General features: G+C 40.3%; 1 pseudogene; it reads right to left on the minus strand.

Annotated features, from left to right (window-relative positions):
• Window positions 1-21,320: 21,320 nt before the first annotated feature.
• LOC145391243 (uncharacterized) lies at window positions 21,321-22,400 on the minus strand (annotated as a pseudogene).
• Between the last annotated feature and the right edge of the window lie 677 nt (window positions 22,401-23,077).

Consider the following 23,077-nt stretch of genomic DNA (forward strand, 5'->3'; position numbering starts at 1 on the left):
TTTCATTGGTTTCCCAGACTTCTAATACCATAGAAAACGTGAGAGCCTCAGACCACCTACAGAGAACACGGTACCAGGTGTGACGAAGGTATACCTGTTTAGCCAACTTATGGGCCCTGGTGAACACTTTCTTCGTGATTGACCATTGTTTCTGACCAAAAGCGAAAGTTTTAGCCAAAAAAATTTGGGTCCAAAAATGGCCGGGATTGGGGGGTACCAGTGGTGAAAAAGTGGTCAGGACGGGGCAGGTTAACGATCACTCCCTCTTCACTAGCTAAGTAACCTTTACGAATTGGCCAATCCAAGGGGGGATTAGCTATGAGATAGAAGAGAAATAGTTATTGTAGGTGAGTTAAGGTTAAGTTACGTTTCGCCTAACTCTATGAGACTTGTTTGATTTACTTAAGAGCAACTTTATAGACGAGTAACGACCTACGAGTTGTTTATTAGTAAATACCAGAAATTTCTTAAATAGCGGTGCCCCGGCAGGGATACCGACTTGTATACATTAAATATATTTCACAGTTTGGTGCCCAGAAAGAGGGCCCCGATTTGTTTACCAGAACTATTAAACATTTTTCACATTTTTGGTGCCCCGACCGAGTGAGGAAAACCGATGTGTGCCGAAACGCTGAATGTCTTTAAAGTTGCTTTTGTGGGACACAGTTTACTACCACGTTCGGTTGAAGTGGAAGACGTGGACGTACGTGTCTATAGAGCTCCGGGAGGAAAGGCAAGCTCTTTCTCTGAAGATGAAAGGCTGAATGCCGTACTAGACTGGGAGCATGACCGTGCTGTCCTGTTCCTTGGAGGATATGATATCCATGAGGACGTAGAGGTCAATGAAGTAGTGTAGAATATTTTAGCAGTGGTAAGAGCCATAGAGGGCTCTTGTAAATCCTCAGTAGCCATAACCCTCCTCGAGCCAAGGAACCTGCCATATGGCTCTCCAGTTTGTTATGGAACATATGAATTAATTAGCAGGGCTGTAAACCGAAAGTTGCAACGGATCAGGAAGGGAAGGGATTTCATACATTTTAATGCCAAGCCCTTCCAAGCAATGTTGAAAGCTGATGGTATACATTGGAACCGTCATGGTAGGGAAGCGGTTCTGCAGAAATTTATAAATTATGTAGAACTTAAGAAAGGAGAGTTCTATCCTGTACAAGCTATGGGTGGGCCAATGGAGTATTGAGGTAATTAATTCTGATATCGGGGAATATGGGTGTTTTGGCAATTGAGTATGGGGATGAAATAGAACCCTAGAGGTTTAATAACCCTGAGGATAGGTTGAAATTATAGACCTAACCCCTACACTCCTCAAAATTAAATGAATAATTAGCTGAGCTGTAATGAATATTTCGAAATTGGGAGGGGGGATAATTTGCACAATGAGGACTTAATCACTACCCTCTACAAAATTTAAAATAATCAAATCATTACTAAATTGAGGTAAATTTGTGGTTAGAATTCATAATTAAATTAGAATTCAGTCAACATGTCTGTTTCTTTATTGCAAAGATCTTCTAGTAGTAAGGCAGGATGGGTAATCAGAGCCATAAATGATTGTAACCAGTCGTTGGACCAAATACCTCTGTCCAAGGAGAGAATAAATAGTCTCCTAAATTCCCTGAAAGATCGATGGAATAAGTACGAAGAGAGTTACTTAATTTTAGAAGTGGCTATAGTAAAGGCTGAGAATAAGGAACTCTTAGAGGCAGAAACTACGAAGTTTGAAAACAAATTAGAAGAATACATAACTGTAGTAAAGACACTAGAGTCAAAATTAGCTGACAATGCCGCGGAAACACAAGTTATGGCACAGCAGAGTAGAGCTGTGTTACCACAAATAACGTTTCCGGAGTTTGATAGGGAGCAGAACTGGAAATCCTTTTGGGACCAGTTCAAATATTTGGTTACGATAGAACAGATCTCCCTAAAGTCAGCAAACTTACGTATTTGTTAGGACAGGTCAAAGGAACACCATATCAACTGATAAAAGAATTACCAGTAGAAGAAAATAATTATGAGGTGGGTTTGACCATCCTTAGACAAAATTACGAAGACAGGGAGCAAGTTATAAATTAATTACTGGGGGCTCTAATAGAATTACCCACGCCTAGGCACGATTTTGATTCCTTGCAAAAATTTAGAATTGCACTAAGTTGTAATTTAAAGGCCTTAGGTACTTACGAAGATATTAAGACATCAGATTGGGTGCTTTCAAGAATTGTGTCTTTAAAGCTACCACCGAAAACCAAGGATGCTTTGTATGGTAGGTACCAGAAAGATAATTTCTCCTGTGAAGAGACTGAGGAAGGCTTGATGCAACTCTGTAAACATTTGCAAGGAACGTTAAACACTGCTGAGGTCAAACAGAAGACTGAAATAAAGAAAAAACCCACTAACCAACTGGTTGGGAAAGTTAAATCAGAGAAGACTAAGTATGTGCCTAAAGAAGAGATAGGTACTTTCCTTAGCTCCTTAAAAGCTGAGGATAAAGTATTAAAGCCAAGGAATAGACATGCTGAGGATATTAAGGAAGTAAAACCTTCCATGGTAAAAGACAGGAAAGTTTGTGTTTTTTGTGGTGAGCAACATTCCACTGTATCTTGTCAACAGTACCCTGATTATGCTACTAGAGTAGGGAAGCTTCAGGAACTGGGTGTTGTATAATCTGTATGAATTCCGAACATACTGCCGTGGACTGTAAGACTAAATTAAATCTTTGCTTAAAATGCAAAAAAGATCATCATAGTGCTTTATGCCCTAGGATGAAAACTGAGGTTCCTAAACCTGCAAGCGTCAATATGACAATTGCAAAAGGGAATGCTCCATTAGTAATGCCAGCTACAGAACCAATAGCAGATGTGAAAGTATTGTTTGAGAATAGAAACCAATTAGTATGTACCCTTTTGATACGGGTGCTCAGAAAACTCTCATTTCTGCAGACATTGTGGATAAATTAAAGTTACCAGTTATCAGCAAAGTAAATCTAGCCATTACAGGATTCTTAACAACTAAGAAAGCTCAGTCTTTTGATTTAGTTAGACCTGTAATACAATTAGTCAGATATAAATGCCGTATAACAGCAGCTGTGCTTGATAATATGGAGACAATTATATACATAAAGGGATTGAAGGAAACCTCTGATCATCTACAAAGCTCAGGGATAAAGATGGCTAAACGGAATGTGGAATCAGATACTGTGGGTCCCATAAAAATGATAGTTGGTTCTGATTATTGTGGAAGATGCCTACATAGGACTTTCAAAAGGAATAAGGTACAGTTGTTCAAGAGTCCAGGAGGTAACCTTATTATGGGTCAGTTGCCTTTTCCAAAACAAGTTAAAGGAGAGGCCAAACTAGTAGACTCAGTCTTTGTTACCCCCACACAGTCATTGATGGTAGCTAGAATAGGTGCAGAATTAGAACCTACTCAAATAAATGACTTATTGGATGAAAATATTGAACCTGTACACAAACTGTGGGACCTAGACAGTGTAGGAATACACTCTGAGGAACCAACCCTTGAAGATAAAATAACATTGGACTTGTATAATCAGTCTGTGGAATTTAAGGATGTACAGTATTGGGTAGGATTACCATGGAAACTAAACCATTCAGAGTTACCAACAAATTACCAAGCAGCTAAAGCTCAGTTAAATTCTCTTCTAAGAAAGCTGAGAGATAAACCAGAACATCTGATCCTATATGATAATATTGTATGGGATCAATTGAAGAATAAATTTATAGAAGAGGTAGAATACCCTGATAACCACAAAGAAGGACACTACTTACCACATCATGCTGTAAGCAAGGATTCAGTAACTACTCCCATAAGGATAGTATTCAACTGTAGTAGTAAAGCGTCCAAGGGATCAGCTAGCTTGAACGATTGCCTATACTCTAGACCTACAGTAACAGAGAAGTTATGGAATGTGTTACTAAGATTTAGAGAGAAACCTTACGCTTACACAGCAGACATTAGTAAGGCTTATCTCGGAATAGGACTGAGAGATGAGGATAGGAAATTTACAAAATTCCTCTGGCCTCATGATCCTCAAAATGAGGATAGTCCATTGAAAACTTACTGTTTCCGATCGGTGCTCTTTGGCTATTGTGTTAGTCCATTCCTACTTTGCAACACTTTAAAGCATCATTTTGAAAATGCCAAATGTCCAGAAATAGGGCAGGTTTTTTATATGGATAATTTGCAAGGTGTTGCTGATACAGAGTCGGAAGCTTTGAAGGCTTATGAAGTAGCCAATTCCGAATGTGGGAAGGCAAATTTGCCGTTACAGAGCTGGAATACAAATTCACCGCTTTTGAGGAATAAAATACAAGAGGACTATCCAGATTCTGACATTCCCAAAATTCAAAATGTGTTAGGTCTTAACTGGGATACAACAGCTGATGTAATAAGTTTGAAACCAATTAAGTTCTCTGATGTCACTCTCACCAAGAGGTCCTTGTTAAGTCAGGTTTCCAAGCTATTTGACCCATTAGGATTTGTCAGTCCTATAGTTATTAGGGGCAAATGTTTAGTACAGGAGGCTTGGCAAGAAAAGTTAGACTGGGACACTGATTTAGGTGAGACATACGTGGAACAATGGGAACAGATTAGAGAGGAGTTTGAAACTACATCAAGCATATGTATTCCCAGGAAAATAAACAGTAATGAGAAGTCGCACTTACACATATTTTGTGATGCTTCTCAAAGGGCCTATGGAGCAGTAGCTTATTGCACAACAGGAGAGGATAGTAAGATTATAATGTCCAAAGCCAGAGTTGTGTCAATTAAAGAAAGAACCCTACTTCAAATGGAATTGGTTTCCATAGAAGTAGGAACTAAATTGGTCAGGTATATAACCACTACTCTTGATACTCAGTGTGAGGATATTTACATATGAACTGACAGTGAGATTTGTCTTTACTGGATAGGGAAGGAAGACAGTAAAATTCCTTTCGTACGTAATAGAGTGAAGACTATTAAAGAGCTGTCTTCCAAATTTAATTTCATGCATGTGTCCTCCAAACAAAATCCAGCTGATCTGCTCTCGAGAGGTTCGACCGTAAGGAGACTGATCAAAGATAACTTGTGGTTTAAAGGTCCTAAATGGTTACTCACTAAGGATTGGCCTGAACCGAAACAGTACAGTATTGCTGAGATTAGTGTAGTGAACTTGGATCCTATAGTACCTGAGCCAGAAGTAATTGACATCAGCCGATTCTCGTCAATAAGACATCTTACAAATACTACTAAATCGGTTGTTGAATTTTTGAATAAGAAGGTGGGGTTTCAGAAATTAGATCCCCTAGAATACTGGCTGAAAAGAGTACAAAGAAATTCTTACAGGGAAATATATAAACTTTTAGGCCAAGATACTGGGAAAGGAAATAAGCTGATGAAGAGTTTAGGCTTGTTCTTAGACGGAAAAGGTCTGATAAGATGTCGAGGCCAATTGGTAAAGGCTGACTTGCCCATCCAAACCAAACATCCCATTTTATTACCCAAGAGCGGATGCTTTGTACAACTTATTATAAAAGAAGCCCATGATTCCACTCTCCATGGAGGTGTACCGCAGACCTTAGCCCAAATTCTGGAAAGGTACTGGATTCCTAAGGGTAGACAGGTTATTAAAAAATATCTCAAAAACTGCATCATTTGTAGGAAGTATGAGCAGCGGCCTTATAACTACCCAGGACCACCAGCCCTACCGAAGGAAAGGGTGAACATAAGTCGGCCCTTCCATATAACAGTAGTGGACTACACAGGGGCTATAACTGTTACAGGTGAGGAAACTCCCAATAAAGTTTACATTTGTTTATTTATTTGTGCCTACACAAGGGCAGTCCATCTAGAATTAGCGGAAAACCTAAGCTCAGAGACATTCCTCAATGTCTTTCGCAGATTTGCTGCTAGAAGGTCTTGTCCTGGCAAGTTAATAATCTGTATGAATTCCGTACTAATCTGTAGTACTAATTTCGTTGGAGCAGCACCTTTACTGTTGAACATAATGAACGACCCAAAGGTTAGGTCGACGCTGGGAATCCGAAATTGTATTTGGCAGTTCACAGCTCCAAGAGCTCCATGGCAAAATGGATTTACCGAAAGAATGATTGGTATTGTCAAGAACTGCCTGAGGAAAACATTACATAGAACTAAGATCACGAGAGAAGATTTAAGAACAGTAATAACTGAAATTGAAACCAGGATTAATAATAGACCCTTGACTTATCAAGATGACACTAGCGACTCGCTAGAGGCCTTAACACCGGCTCATATGTTATATGGCAGGAAGCTCCATCTGATGCCTTGTGTGGATATCCAGGAAGAAATTGATGATCCTAACATAGAAAATAATGATTTAGGACAACATCTACGGGGGGGATATCAATGTCTGAAAAGGGTGCAGGATACTTGGAATAGACATTGGAGCGAAGAGTATCTTTTGAGCCTACGCGAGAGGTTTTATGGAGCTCAAGCTGCCAGCAACAAATCAGTTATTAACATAGGAGATGTGGTCTTAGTGAAGACTGAACAGCCAAGATCCCAGTGGCCATTACCTAAAGTGATCTCCACACACCCAGATTCTGAAGGGGTGCTGAGACTCGTAAAAATAAAATGCAGGGGACATACCAGTATAAAAACTATTGATAAACTGGTACCTACCCCTTGAGTTAGCAGCCACTCCGGATCCAGAGGATGGTGAAGATCAAACGGGTCAAGAGGCGCAACCTGGAAGGGCCGCAGCACAGGGTTCTCGAGAACTATGGAGGGAATTCTTGACTAAGGGTCATATTACATGATACAGCGTATCATTTTCCACCGGCCCCAAAACTGTGGGAAATATTTCCCCCCAGAGCAGTTGCGCTCTCTATTTTTATCATTGTTATCTCTGGTTAAAGGCAGAGGAAAAATTGAGACCATTGTTAATTGTTCAAGCGGTTTTAATAACCCAGATATTACGTTTTCTTTAATAATTCTTGTTATTGATAAATCAAATGCTACTACATTTAACCCCCGTAGACAACTATACACCGTAAATACATGTAATTATGTGGTATTTTCCACGGACCTAAACTGTGTCTGCGCGTTAGAATGACGTGGCGAATAGGGAAAGATTCTCCTGTCAAGCAGATGTGGACTTAAGATATTTACACAGTTTAAGGGAATATTTGGTCTAACTTTAGTTTAAGTAAAACTAAGATTAATTTGTTAGATTCGCCCTGTACATATCATGAAGTAATCTAACTGTATTTAGTACTGTAATTAATTAATAGTTGGCAACCTACCATTCTATGAGGGAGGTAGATCCTGCCACACACTCTGCTCCCAGACCTTGTGGAGTTAACACTCTGTTCCTAGTCACTCTCAAGCTAACACGGTTGTATATACGCACCATAAGGACGCTTGCTTGCTCAAGCAATTACACTAAGCAGCCTCATCGTCATCGGTTAACGATCACTCCCTTTTCACTAGCTAAGTAACCATTATGAATTGGCCAATTCAAGGGGGGATTAGCTATGAGATAGAAGAGAAATAGTTATTGTAGGTGAGTTAAGGTTAAGTTACGTTTCGCCTAACTCTATGAGACTTGTTTGATTTACTTAAGAACAACTTTATAGACGAGTAACGACCTACGAGTTGTTTATTAGTAATTACCAGAAATTTCTTACATAGCGGTGCCCCGGCAGGGATACCGACTTGTTTACATTAAATATATTTCACATTTTGGTGCCCAGAGAGAGGGCCCTGATTTGTTTACCAGAACTATTAAACATTTTTCACAACAGTACTGACCTTTAAAGGTTGCCTGGATAAGTATTTGTTGTCTAACTCACAGCTTAATATGTTTACTCCTGAAGAAAACACTTGTGTATGTATAGTTTTTTATTGTATTTTATTTTTTTGGTTCCTGGATCAATTTATTAAATGCAAATATTGTATATGCACAGACTAGGATATGCACAAAATGCCCTGAGTTAATGGTTACTACTCATACTTTCGACTTGTGATGGCCTGTGGATCACTGAGGGTCCGTGTTAGTCCAGTGACCACCATCGGGATTTTTTTTTTTTTAATGTACCAGGGGTCACTGGTTCAGGAGGTGACTTGTGTGTTTGTCCCACATGGGAAAGTTCCTAGTCTCAGTGGAATGAATGGAGATGGGGCCTGATTGACTGCTGCCTACCTTAATAACGCCAGGCAAGGGTGCTGCACCACCCCTGAACATCCATACTGTCTATTGCTATCTATCTATCGCCCGACGCCTTCATCCCGCAAAGGGTGGCCGCAGAGAAAACGCCTCCAAGTTGCTCTGTCACCTATCATTTGACTACCCTCCCCCCAACTCACCCCCCCCTCCCTCATATACCTCTCAACTCCATCTCTCCACCTCATCCTCGGTCTACCTTTCCCTCTCCCTCCCTCCACCTCACCTACATACACCCTTTTAGTCAGTCTTTCATTCTCCATTCTCTTCACATGTCCAAACCACCTCAGTGTATTTCTCCTAAGCTTCTCAACCACATCCACATCCACCCCACAGCGTTCCTTCACTTCTTCATTCGTCAACCTGTCCCTCCACGTCACTCCACGTGCTCCTCTCAGGTAACTCATTTCCACTGCTCTCACTCTTGACTTGTTCCCCTCTTGCAAGGTCCATGCCTCGCTTCCATACGTCAGGGTAGGGATCACAATACTATCATGCAGTGACTTCTTAACTTCCATACTCACCTCCCTATTTCTCATCACTGTTTTCAGTGTACCAACAACCTTCCTTCCCTGCTGTACCCTTTCACGCACTTCATCCCCCAAAGTTCCATCCTTACTCATCACACTACCCAAGTACTTGAATGCACTCACATTCTCCATATCCTCACCATCCAACCTCACTGCACACTCTGTGACTTCATTCCTCTCAAACACCATAACTTTACTTTTGTTTACATTATCTTTCAGATTCCTCCTCCTACACACTGTCCCAAATTCATTCACCAAGCCTTGCAACTCCCATTCATCTTCACTCAACAATACCGTATCATCAGCAAACAGCAACACCGGAAGCTTCCAAATCTCATTGTCATTCATTAGAGCCACCCCCACATCCACTGCCCTACCCTGCACCTCCTTTACAACCCCATCCATGTATATATTAAACAGCCATGGAGACATCACACAACCCTGTTTCAGTCCCACACTGAGATCAAAGAACTCACTCAGCTCACCATCCACTTGCACCGTAGCCCTAGATCCCTCGTACATACTCTTCACAGCACTCAACAATTTCCCCTCCACTCCATATATTCTTAATACCTTCCACATACCTTGCCTATCTATTCTGTCATAAGCTTTCTCCAAGTCCATGAAGGCAGCATACACTTGCCTTCCCTTCTCTAGAACAAATATCTGATCTACACACCCTTTTCCCTTCCTAAATCCCCCTTGTTCTTCTCCAACTAGCTCCTCTGTCATATGCCTAACCCTATCAATGAGTATTCTACCATATATTTTACCAGTCACACTAAGCAGGCAAATACCCCTATGGTTACCACATACTTCTCTCTCCCCTTTTCCTTTGTATAAAGGAACAATTATACCTGATTTCCAGTCCTCTGGAACCCTTCCCTCTTCCCAAGCCAATCTACACAACTTCCATATCCACTCCACAACAATCTCACCCCCATACTTAAGCATTTCACCACACACTCCATCAATTCCTGGGGCCTTTCCCAACTTAATCTTCTTCATCGCTTCCACTACTTCCGCCCTACTGATCTCTTCCTCCCTCCTCTCATCTCTTGTTCTCCCAGCCATTCCCCAACCACTTATACTCGCACTGCTCTCACTCTCTTCATTCAACAAATCCTCAAAGTGCTCCTTCCATCTCCTCAGTTTCTCTCTCTTCTCCACCAACAATCTATTATTCCTATCTTTCACTCCCCTACTATTTCCCCTTTCACACTGCCTTACTTTCTTTACCTCCTTCCAAAACAATTTCTTACTCTCCCTCCATTTCACACTCAGATTCCTCCCAAACTCTTCATCCACTTTCTTTTTACTCTCCTTCACCAGTCTCTTAACCTCCCTTCTCCTGATCACATATACCTCTCTCTTCTCTCTCTCATCTTCTCCCCTACCTCTGCTCGCTAACCATTCACTATGTGCCTTCTTCTTTTGTTCCACAGCTCGTTTCACCTCATCATTCCACCATGCTGTCCCTTGCACACCCTTGCATCTCCTCCTCACTCCACAAACCGCCTCACACGCTGCGCCTATCTCTTCCGTGAATATCTTACATTCGTCTTCCACCCCTTCCATCTGCTCTAGCTCGTACCTTCCCAATCTTTCTTCCACTATGCTCTTATACTCTGTCATTTTCTCACTATCTTGCAATTTCTCCACTCTTCTCACAAGAGTTGCTTCCTCCTGTCTTCCCCTTCGTCTCCTCAACCACTTTCTTTGCAGCTCTACCTTGGCCATAACTAAGTGATGGTTCAAGACTCCATTCCCCCACCCTCTCCACACTCTTACATCCAACACTTGTCTTCTCATTCGCTCATCCACACACACGTAGTCTATCACTGCCTTTCGTTCAACAAGTTCACCATCCATCCTCCTCATTACTCTCCATGTATACCGGTGGATCATCTTATGCCGAAAGTAGGTGTTGGCTATTGCCAACCCCTTACAAGCACAGCTGTCCACCAAAGCACTTCCATTCCCATCTACGTCAGCTGGCACATCCCACTGACCAACCACTCCATCCACTCGTACATTCCCAACTTTGCCATTCATGTCTCCAATCAACAGCACTCTTTCGCTCCTCTCAAACTTGTCCATACACTCTTCTACACTCGCCCAAAACTCATCTTTCACTCTTGCCACTCGATCCTCTGTGCACTGCAATTTTAATGCTGTGTCCGTAGACTCCCTGTTAACCCAGTGTACCCGTACATAGTGTCATGCGTTAATTTATTCGGTTAATCATTTTACTTTACTACTTTCTCTTTCATGTTATTCATGCTGGTAGCTTACTGATAAAGTATTACAGAATGTAACTTTCCTTTCCAGTCTTTCCTATGAAATTTCCATGTCAGTTTCTCCATGCTGCATTGTGTTTTTTCTCACTTTTTCTTACCAGTTTTAACTAGAGGGTTTAGAGGCGGGGGAAGCCTTCTTGCTTTACTATCCTTAACCTTCAGCATGTAGAGTTAGCTCTCGTAGCCTTAGTCTGCTCTGTAACAAACAGCCTCGAAGGGACCATAATGTCTGTTGCTGTTTGCTTTCCTTTGTACTCCTTTGTACTTTGCTTATCCTCTTCATTCGTTCTTCCCTCTTCCTCATCCTTTCTCCTTATGTATAACTCACCATAAGTTTCACTTCTCTGCCTGCCACTGACAGTACGGCACCTCCCTACCCCCATCTCTCTCTCTCTCTCTCTCTCTCTCTCCCTTTTCCTTCCTTGAATCCTGCTTACGCCATACTTAAATTTTTCTTCTTACATCTTTTCCCTACCGAAATCAGTCATTCTGTGTGTGTGTGTGTGTGTGTGTGTGTGTGTGTGTCTGTCTGTCTGTCTGTCTGTCTGTCTCTCTCTCTCTCTCTCTCTCTCTCTCTCTCTCATGAAATCTCTACTACCTCACTCTTATATTAACTTTTCTTTTCTGAGCACTTTCTCACCTCTTCTTGTCATATTCAGCTCTCTCTTCTTTCTCCTTCCACCTTTTCTTCCTCTCTTCCTTTACAGGCTATAAATCCCCTTTCTTGCTTATTCTTCTTATTCTTTCTGTCTGTCTGTCTGTCTGTCTGTCTGTCTGTCTCTCTCTCTCTCTCTCTGTCTCTCTCTGTCTGTCTCTCTCTCTCTCTCTCTCTCTCTCTTATTCCCTTTCCCCTTTTTTGATCCCTGCTTAAGTCAGACTTAATTTTTTCCTCATATCTCTTCCCTCTTCGGACCAGTCTCTCTCTCTCTCTCTCTCTCTCTCTCTCTCTCTCTCTCTCTCTCTCTCTCTCTATCTATCTATCTATCTCTCTCTCTTACTCCCCTTCCCCTTCCTCAGGGTCGGATTTACCTACTTGTGGGCCCCAGGCCAAACTCATCGGTGGGCCCACCGGTTGAAGACCACTGCGGGCCTATACTTATTGTACAGGGGTCCCGTACTCCAAGCCCTATACTTATTGTACAAGGGCCTTTATGGTTGTGAATATACTACATAATGAAATACTCGGTGTACACTTGAAGCAAGGCTATACGCTGGCACTCTGAGCAACAAAATAGTTTCAGTGGGCCCCCAGATGCCGGTGGACCCTAGGCCAATGGCCTACTTGGCCTGTTAGTAAATCCTGCCCTGCCCTCCCTTGAGCCCTGCTTACGTCAGACTGAATTTTTTCCTCTTACATCTCCTCCCTACCCGGACAAGGCTCTCTCTCTCTCTCTCTCTCTCTCTCTCTCTCTCTCTCTCTCTCTCTCTCTCTCTCTCTCTCTCTCTCTCTCTCTCTCTCTCTCTCTCCAACACTGTGACTCGGTGTAAAATCTGCCAATGTAAGTGTCTTGTTCCGGCACTTGAGATCTTTAGTACCAATTGACGATTCCAAAATGAGATAACCACATAACTGGTGGAGTTCATAATGCCCAGTACCTGACACCAAACGTCCCTCACAATAAAAATAGGTTAAGATTCACACGACAGTAATACGACTGTGATGATGGGAGAAATGTATTAGATGTTATTATCAAAAAAATTCATTTATAAAAAGTCAATATTTAATCATGTATTATAATAAAAAGAACCTTTTAGATATCATAATAGAATAGTCACCTCAGTTTTGAGAGTCATATCTGAGAACGGATATGAAACTACTGTGTAAATATATGTGAGAAGCTCAAACAAATTATTTCTTTCTCACAGAAAAAAATTATGGAGAGAGATTACAACAATTTGTTTTCGTAAACCGAAGACCCTTTGAGGGAATTTAATGTCATACTTTTATATTTCTACAAAATTTACCAGTAATAATGCAAAATCAGACATTTTTTTTTCCTTCTACCACCTGCTCTACCCAAAATGACCATGATATTAATCTCAGATAAACTTATGACAAGAAAACAGTATACTGTTGGCAAGTACATATGATACAAGACACACGAATGCAGCAAGCTTTCATATGTCATACTGTGAATCTTCTGGTATCTAATGTACAAACTTCGTATTTCTCTCTCTCTCTCTCTCTCTCTCTCTCTCTCTCTCTCTCTCATCATCATCATCACCATCATCATCATTATATCTCATCTCCCCTTTCTTCCCGCGTATATCTTTTTCAAAACATGTGCATTTCTGCTCCCTCCCATATTCCTCCCTGCCCTTTCATGAATACCTTACATATTTTAGCTGTTTTTCTCCCCTTTCTGCCTTGTTTATCCTCCTGTTCTATTTCCCTCTTTCACTTCCCCTCTCCCTTCCGATATACGCAACCATATAGTAACTTTCGTTTCTCCGGTTGTCATCTACGTCTCTCTCTCTCTCTCTCTCTCTCTCTCTCTCTCTCTCTCTCTCTCTCGTACTTGCTGCTCATTAAACTTTTCTTCCTCAGCTTTCTCCTTACCAGTTCTCGCTCTCTCTCTCTCTCTCTCTCTCTGCTTATTGGATTCTATATTGAATTTCGGTTTCCTCCACTTGCCTTATAGTCAGTATTAGGTTTCTGCCTCCTGGTCTTACTCCCCCCCCCCTTCTCTCTCTCTCTCTCTCTCTCTCTCTCTCTCTCTCTCTCTCTTTTCATTTTGAGCGTAGTAACCATTCATTCTAAATCTTCCTACTTAACACTACCTCACCAAAGTTTAACAAAATTGTCGGCAGCTGTAGTACAAGGTTGTCCACAAACATCGTTCCAACAGAGACTCATCAGAAGGCATCGAATGTGATGCAGGGACGGCGCAGTCTGCTGGTGTGGGTGTGTCAGTGGGAGTATGAAGTGAATAAATGATGCAGAACGCTAAGCCGTTGGCATAACACACAAATACTAGTTCTGCTGGGTAGAAGTGATATACTGTATCTCGACCAGCTAATGAGCACTCCATCGGTAAAGAAGTGCGATCACAAAGTTTCATTGCTTTTAGTATTTTTAACCTTCTTAATATCACATGTTTAAAAAGTTCATTCTTGATTTTATTCAGCTGAGGTAGAGTCATAGAAGCCTGAGTGTTAGGCCGCTTTCACACGAGGCCACCGGTGGCCCAGTGTGAAGGGGCAGGCAACTAGTGTCCTCCACTGAACTCACGCCACTCCTTGGCACGGTTCTCATTTGAAAGAATGGCGTCACAGGAAGAGCTCCTTCTCCTTGCCTTGCTGGCGGCAACTGGTGGCGCCATATGAAAGCTCCAATTTTAAACAATGCTTTACAGCGAGTGGCAGCAACCGCCAGTGGCGGACACTAGTTGAGTGAACGAGCCACCGCCGGGAGCTGGTTGCCGGCCGGGCAACCGCAGTGGCCTCGTATGAAAGGCTCCATTGAAAAGTATGGGAGGCAACTAATTGCGGCCATTGGTGGCCTCGTGTGAAAACAGCCTTAATTGTGATGTAGTTACTGTCTCATCATCGAAACAAATGTATCCCAGGTAACGCCAGACCATTTGAGAGAGAGATAGAGAGAGAGAGAGTCAAAGGAGCCTGAGTGTTAATACTGGCACCATTAACCGACTCATGGCCGGACGATTTTATTCGGGTGTGTGAGTCATAGTAGCCTGAGTGATACAAATAATTATAACTGGTATCATTTATCGCCTCTTGGGACAAGTTTAGTATTCTGTTCCACTGATGTCAGATGATTTTATCCAGCTGCGAGTGGCACAGGAGGCTAATATGGCAAAAAAATAGCAAGACAATATAGCAGAATTTTCACTGCATATATATTTGTGCCAGCTTTAAACCCCGTCACTTCAGCATATCATCTGACTGTAAACTTGCTGACCTTTAATGGAAACGTACTACATTACCTCATTTTTAAAAACCGTACAACATATCTTTCCATTACATATAAATTGTGTTGTACAAATGTTCAGTGAGCACATTTGTCACTAAAGTTTTATCAGCACTAATGATACTATGACATGACTCAGGAAAAAATATGGCCTGGCATTATCTGGAATTGTAGACTAGAGTTGTTCGGGCCATGAGAGGTGTTAATGGTACTGATATTAAAACGAAGGCTCCTATGACCCAATCTTAGTGGAATGAAATTACCTGGCATTAGTTGAAACAGAACAGCTGAGTTATGCCGCCCATATGAGGGTTGATACAACAACAACACAATGTGGAATTATTTTTATTACATACGTGTATCATGTTTCCGCCACTGACACGAATGTATCACAGAACTGTAACTCGGTGATCACTACCATGGAAATGTAATTACTGGTGTGATACGCGATGTTGAAAAAACTGCTTTCATTTCACAGTCATTTGAACTCACTCTTCAAATAATTTTAGGACAACAAACTAGGCTTGTTGAAAAACTTTCCTATAAGGATATTTTCATATAATTTTCACTAACCCCATCATCCCAATGATGTCTCTTTCTGTTTATTGTTGCTACCTCTAGGGGATTTTAATCAGCTTAGGAGACTCCCAATTAAAGAGAAAAATACAACTAACCGCTTCAGTTACAAAAGTCCCTCCAATGCTGAAAAAAAAAAAAAAAAATTGTCTGGAAATAGCAAAGACAAAATACAAAGTACTTAATCTGAACCCGCCCCATCCCGACCACTTTTCCACCACTGACTCCCCCCAATCCCGACCATTTTTGGATTTTTTTTTGGGGGGGGGCTCAAACCTCCGCTTTTGGTGAGAAACATCGAAAATTCATGGAGAAATCGCTCACCGGAGGTTTAAAATACTCGATACAGGTAGGAGTACCTCCTTACCTTACTGGGTTTTCTAACAGGCTGGGACCAAAGAAAACGAGTTCTATGGGAGGATAACTATTTCACACCACTCATAAACGGTATATATTTATTTACTTGGTACGAATTTATATGTAGTATGAGAGTATACTGGTTTTCAAGCAGTAATATAGGCATTATAATCATTGTTTCACTCACTAAGTCATCGCCATACCTGACCTTTTTTTGCCACATTACCTGATCATCATTTCTGACTGTTTCTTCCTCTAATGCTATGTAAAGTTTGTCCTCTACATTGTCATTGATTGGGGAATCACTCTGGCCCTGAATTTCGTACTGTGGCTTGACATGGCTTTACTGGCCGGGTCACTGATAACAGGTGAATTGCTGAGACAATGGCGTGCAGGGGGGGGGAGGAGGTCATGCTGTGTAAGCCAATGTCCCTGCCTGGCATCTTGTAAAGGAAGGTGTCACTTGTATACGTACCAAAAATCACTTGCGAAAATTGAAAATTGTGCAAATTAGGGACCTTGCAATTGATTCGCGTTTACGTACGTCGATGGGATTGGCAGTGACGAAATGTGTGGACGATAAAGAGCGTCAGCGGGACGCCGTGGGTTAAAGGGTTCAGTGATCCATAGTTACAGCTACAACCGATATATGCTGAAGCACAACTGGTCTGGTTGTAATAAATACCTTCCTTGGCCTATTTTTCCTGGCAATTTTTTTTGTTTCTATCTATCACCTGACACCGTAATCCTGTAAGAAGTGGCAATAGTCAAATCCCCTCCATGTCGCCCTGTCCACTGCCATTTGGCTGCCCTTCCTTCAGCTTACACCTCCCTCTCTGATATATCTCTCCATTCAAACTCTCTATCTCATCCCAGTCTCCCTCTCCTTCTTCCTCCCTCCACCTTACTCTCAACCACTCTCCGCCTTTGTGTCTAGCTCTTCATCCTCTCCATATGGGCCACGGTTTGAAAAAATCGCAGATGAAAAAAAATAAAAGATTTTTTTATATTTGAATTGGATCTTTTTTTTCTTTTTTTTCTTTTTTATTGAAATCAGATTTTTAAAAAAATCTGTGATTTTTTTCCAACCCTGTTTGTGCCTTTGGGAATTCTGTCAAAGGAGTACCATACTGGGTCTTTTTTTCCTCCCATTTGCTGCAATGCGTCCATTAGGCATGATTATATATATCACTGTTCAAATAAACAGACTTACAAAATTGAAAATGATAATGTGAACTCGAAGTGGGAGTAAGGCAGTGCACCACAGGCTTGCACTTCATGGTATGGGGGAGGATACTCACACTGTCAGATACTTAAGAAAGTTGCCAACTTGTCTTTTATATTTTGTCAAATTAGGATCATAATCATTAGATTGAATCATGTTACTGTGTATTCAAAGAAGAAATATGTTAACACTGAGTATAATCACATTTATTGTTAATATGAAAGAGCCTTCTTTCCCCTGTGTTTTTATATTTGCCTTGTAACAAAAGGCAATCGCAGATGCCTGACTTGATCAAGATCAGTACAGGAAGTCTACAGGTCATGCAGATTTGATGCATCTGTATAATACACATCCATCACATTCTCTGTCATCTTCGTTTTTACTGTATTTATATAAAAAATCAATTTTGATTGAAATCATGATTATTTTTCACTCTGATTTAAATCGATTTAAATCACTATTTAAATCATAACAACCATAACATGCCCAAACCACCTCATTGTATTTCTCCTGACACTTTCTAGCATATCTATATCCTCACCAAAATGCTCCATCACTTCCTCATTTGTCAGTCTGTCTCCCCATGTAACTCCACATGCTTCTCTCAAATAACTCATTTCCACTGCTCTCGCTCAGGATTTGTGTCCTTCCTATAAGGTCCAAACTTCGCTTCCATACGTCAGAGTTGGTATCAGTACCCTCATGCTGCGATTTTAATTTTTTTACTTCCATGCTCACTCTGTTTCTCATCACTGCCTTCAAAGCCCAGCAACCTTTCTTTCCTGTTCTATCCTTTCAAGTACTTCACCCTCCAAACTTCCATCTTTACTCATCACACTACCCAAGTAGTTAAATGCACTCACATTTTCCATTTCCTCATCATCCAACCTCACTGCACATTCAGTGACTTAATTTCTCTCGAAAACCACAACTTTTATTCCCTACATTCACCTTTAGATTCCCTTTTTTACACACTCTCCCAAACTCATTGAACAAGCCTTGCAGTTTCCTTTCGTCTTCTATTAACAATACAGCATCATCTGCAAACAAGAGAACAGGAAGTTTCCAAGCCCTGACCTCTCTCATTAGGGCCACTCCAACATCCACTGCCTTACTTTGTATCTGATAACCCCATCCATGTACGAATTGAAGTACCATGGAGACAAAACACATTCCTTTTTCAATCCATCATTCAGATAGAAAAATTCGCTCAGTTCATCCACAAGCACTGCAGCCTTAGCGCCCTTTTGCGTATTCTGCGGCATTCAACAGCTTCCCATTTACTCCACATATTCGTGATATTTTCCACATTCCTTATCTCTCCACTCTGTCATATGCTTTCTCCAAATCCATGAAGGCTACATACAACTTCTTTCCTTTCTCTAGAAACTTTTCCATTACATACCTTAGGAAGAATATTTGATCAACACAATGTCTTCCCCTCCTAAAATCTACCCGTTCTTCTCCAACAAATTCCCCAGTTGGCACGTTATTCAAATATATATATATATATATATATATATTGATCTACACAATGTCTTCCCCTCCTAAAATCTACCCGTTCTTCTCCAACAAATTCCCCAGTTGGCACGATATTAAAATATATATATATATATATATATATATATATATATATATATATATATATATATATATATATATATATATATTGTTACATAGCCTATGATTTCATCATCCTTTGTGTAATTTTAATGCACAGTATGCTGCATGTTTGATCACGAGCGTGTTCTGCCTCAGTCCCCCCTTCTACCGTTATAGTAGAGTAAGTCGTCCTTTCTGTTGTTCAGAGTAGGATTGTCAGCTCTTTGTCCCCTGTGGCTTCATTTGCGCGTTCTTCTTACAAGTTGTATCAAGCTCTGCTGGCCCCTATATAATGAGCTCAGTCTCTGCATTATTGCCACTTAGATCTACTCCTCATTTTGTTCACATCTCTGTCCTCCCCTGTACAGTTATTATTGTGAGTGCTCAGGAAGTCTCCAACCATCTAGCAGCTGTGTAATTTGAGTATAAGTGTTGTTGCATTTTTTCTTGTACTGTGTAGCATAAGTTGTTAATTCTTGGGCCTAGTGAGGTTTTTGGTAATTTATGTAAGGTTCTTGTTGTCAGCCATCACTAATAATATTTTGTATCTGTAATAATATATCTGGCATTCACTGAGTATTATCTGGTATCTCATTTTAACAGGGCTGACTTAGATAAATTTACTCATGCTAATTTCGTGTTAATAGAGGCTATTGCAGTTAACCATATATTTAACCTGTTTTTTGCCATTACATTATCCTTATGAGTCCTGAATGTTTTGTTGTTAGTTTGAGCATTAAACTTTAACTTGTAATTTTACCTAACTCTTTTGTTTTGAACCTGGAACTTTACGGGACAGTAGTGATTTTTAGTATTCTCACTTAAAGTGTACATTATCTTTCTCTGTTCCATAACATAAATTTGGCGACCTCTTATCAGGATATTCAGGATATTATCATAAGGATATTGCTTGATATTTTGTGACTGTGATTTATTCATGATGTCTACTATTACTACACTTGATGAAGCCAAAGATTTTTTGTCAAATGTGGAAACAGTGTGTGATGTAGAAAACAGAACAAAGAATGAACTTGAGCTTGTTGCTCAACAATTGGGAATTGCAGTTCACTCTCATCACTCTAAAGATCAAATTGTTGGCATGATTAATAAAAGCTTTTTTAATGTAACTTCTCCAGATGAGCAAAAGCAGATTGAATTAGCTAAGTTACAGCTAGCCCTGCAGGAGGCTCGTGTTAAGGAGGCTGAATTTCAAGCACGTGCTAAGGAGGCTGAGTCTCAGGCTAAGGAGGCGGAGTCTCAGGCTCGTATTCAGGAGGCTGAATTTCAGGCAAATGCTCGTATTCAAGAGGCACAGGTACAGGCTCAGGCACAAATTGAACTTGCCAGGATTCAGGCAGACCATGAGTAATGCATGAAACAAGGTGGAACTGGATCATCTAGCTCTGATGATTTTGATGTGGCTAAAAATGTTAAACTTGTCCCTCCTTTTAATGAATCTGATTTAACAAAGTATTTTCAGTTCTTTGAGAGGGTAGCTACAGGTTTTAATTGGCCCAAACAGTATTGGCCAGTACTCTTTCAAACTATTCTCACCGGTAAAGCTCAAGTAACTTATGCATCTTTGCCTCAGGATCAATGTGATAATTAAGAGCTTGATTCTTAAGGCCTATGAGCTTGTTCCTGAAGCCTATAGAGTAAAATTTAGGACAACTTATAAACAAGATAAGCAATCCCATGTTGAGTATGCAAAAATCAAAGAAGATCTGTTAGAGCAGTGGTTAGATTCTAAGACTGTGGATTCTGATTTTGACAAATTTAAGCAGATGATTTTGCTGGAGGACTTCAAAAGGTGTATTTATAAAGATGTAAGCCTTTATCTTGATGAGAAAAGAATAGATAATTTGTCTGATGCTGCAGTTTTAGCTGATGAATATGTTCTCACTCATAAGAGATATTATAAAGAAAAAAGGAAAGCTGAGAATAAGTATGTTGCCTCTACTCAGAGTACAGGTAACAGGAAAGAGAATAAAGATGATGTTTCTCAGGAAGTAAATACCAGCTTCACCTCTAGATTTCAGAAAAGTAAATGTACTTATTGTAGTAAGCTTGGTCATACTACGGAGAAATGTTTCAGGAGACAGCGTGATGTGAACAAAAAGGAGTCTTTAAATATTCAGTCAATTGGTCTAGTGTCCACCCCTGAGAATTCCCATAATTCTTTAACTGAGTTAACTGAACCTGCTTTGAGGGGTACCTTAAATTCTCATGATGGAGCTCCTCTTTTGAGCAGTAACGTGGGTGACACTCTCAAGAGTTCATGTGCTAATTTCCTGTCTGATGGTTTTGTCAGTCCTCTGGACAGTAATGACAGGAAATCAGTTAAAATATATCCTGATACAGGTGCTTGCCAATCCCTTATGCTGACCAGTGTTCTAGGCTCTAATGTTAATTCATCCTTTACGTCACATACTAAACCAGACCTACATATCTGAGACACATGCCTTTCACCAAGACACCGAAAGCATAGACCCCTTCTCTTACTTTTTTCCATTCGTTCTATGCTATTCATGGACCTGGATTTACCACATTCATTTATATCATGTCCATCAAAATCATGTATTCAACATCTTTTACTTGTTTTCCTGTTAACATTTAAGGTGTTGCTCACAAACTGAATTCTTATCTCCTCTAGCATTCTGTTTGTACTTATCTGATCTTCCTGCAGTTTTTTCACCATTCCATACAACTGTGACTCTCTTGCTTCCTCTGGGCCTGTTCCATGGCAAACAGTCGAACTGTCTGCCCTCATACTTCTAATACTTGACTCTGAGTATTCTGTCACCCTCATCTCACACTGAAGAAACTTTAACAATGCAGGAAACAATTCTTCACTATTGGAAATTTTGTCAGCTGTCATAATCCATTCACGTTTCTGAATTCTTGGCAAAAGTTTTTCAATCATGCTGACAATGCTGACAGAGTTCATTTCTCCCTCCAGGTTAACCTTTTGCAAATCTAAATAACATCTCTCTACCACAGCAACCATATCAACAAATCCTCGATCAATTCTGTTGGCTATCTTCCTTAATGACTTTAGGTCATTTATAACAATGTCAACGAGTTTTCTCGGGTCTCCATACACCTTGTCTAACATGTTAAACATTTGTTCATAGTTCTTCTCATATCCTGTTATTACTTTCAGTGGTTTCTCACCAAGACATTGATGGAGAACAAAATGATTTTTTCCATATTTAGCAACAATGATGTCGTTTAAGTCATCTTTAAAACTAGGATTTGTTCTAATATCACCCTCAAACTTAGGAAGTTTTAAAGCCTCTACCTTTAACTGCGTATTTCCATCACTAGTCAAAATCATACCATTACTACCTTTCCCTTTAACACCGGATAGAAGACACAGCACTTCACATCGTGCATTATCACACTCAGACAAATAAACAGTTGCTTCATCAATTTCTGGTTGCTTTCGTTGATGTACAGTAGTTTCAGAAATTCAATAAAGCTCTCACCTGTTTCCTCTAATTTTTGGAAAACATCAGCTATCTCACTGTAGAGAGATTGCAAAACATCATAGGGGTCACCTTAATTTACCAAGACGTTCCTTGAACAGGTTCACCTTGCGTGTGAATCTAGATCTTGCTATCCCTCGTTCCTTCCTCAGATTATCCTCTTTCTCTGCCATCACAATGGCTTGAAGTTGAAATGTTGGACGAAAATGCTGCCAAGCGTTGTCAAATATTTACTTCAACTTGTGAAAGTACATATACTGATGTCTAGATATATTAAAAAGGCATAATTAACACTAAAAATGTGAATTTTACTCATATTATTCTATTTCAGCAAAGATCATGTGAATAAAACCTCATAAGATAACCTCATAAGTGTACAGTCAAAATACTTATAACAAAATGTAAGCCTACTCCAATCCCCACAGCCTAATCCACAGCACACTGGCATAAGTCTTCAATAAAATAATAGCAAATCTGGGCTATACCTCACAACTTAACCCAATAACATATTGGTACAACTCAAGTAAAAACAACAAGAAATCTGGGTAATATCTTACAACTTAACCCCATAACATATTGGTACAACTCAAGTAAATACATCGACAAATCTGGGTAATATCTTACAACTTAACCCCATAACATATTGGTACAACTCAAGTAAATATGTCGACAAATCTGGGTAATATCTTACAACTTAACCCCATAACATATTGGTACAACTCAAGTAAATACATCAACAAATCTGGGTAATATCTTACAACTTAACCCCATAACATACTGGTACACCTCAAGTAAATACAACGATAAATCTGGCTAATACCTTACAACATAATCTCATAACATATTGGTA

The sequence above is a fragment of the Coenobita brevimanus genome, chromosome 17, assembly GCF_032717465.1.
Source record: "Coenobita brevimanus isolate Jiangsu-jjx chromosome 17, ASM3271746v2, whole genome shotgun sequence".
Taxonomy (NCBI): domain Eukaryota; kingdom Metazoa; phylum Arthropoda; class Malacostraca; order Decapoda; family Coenobitidae; genus Coenobita; species Coenobita brevimanus.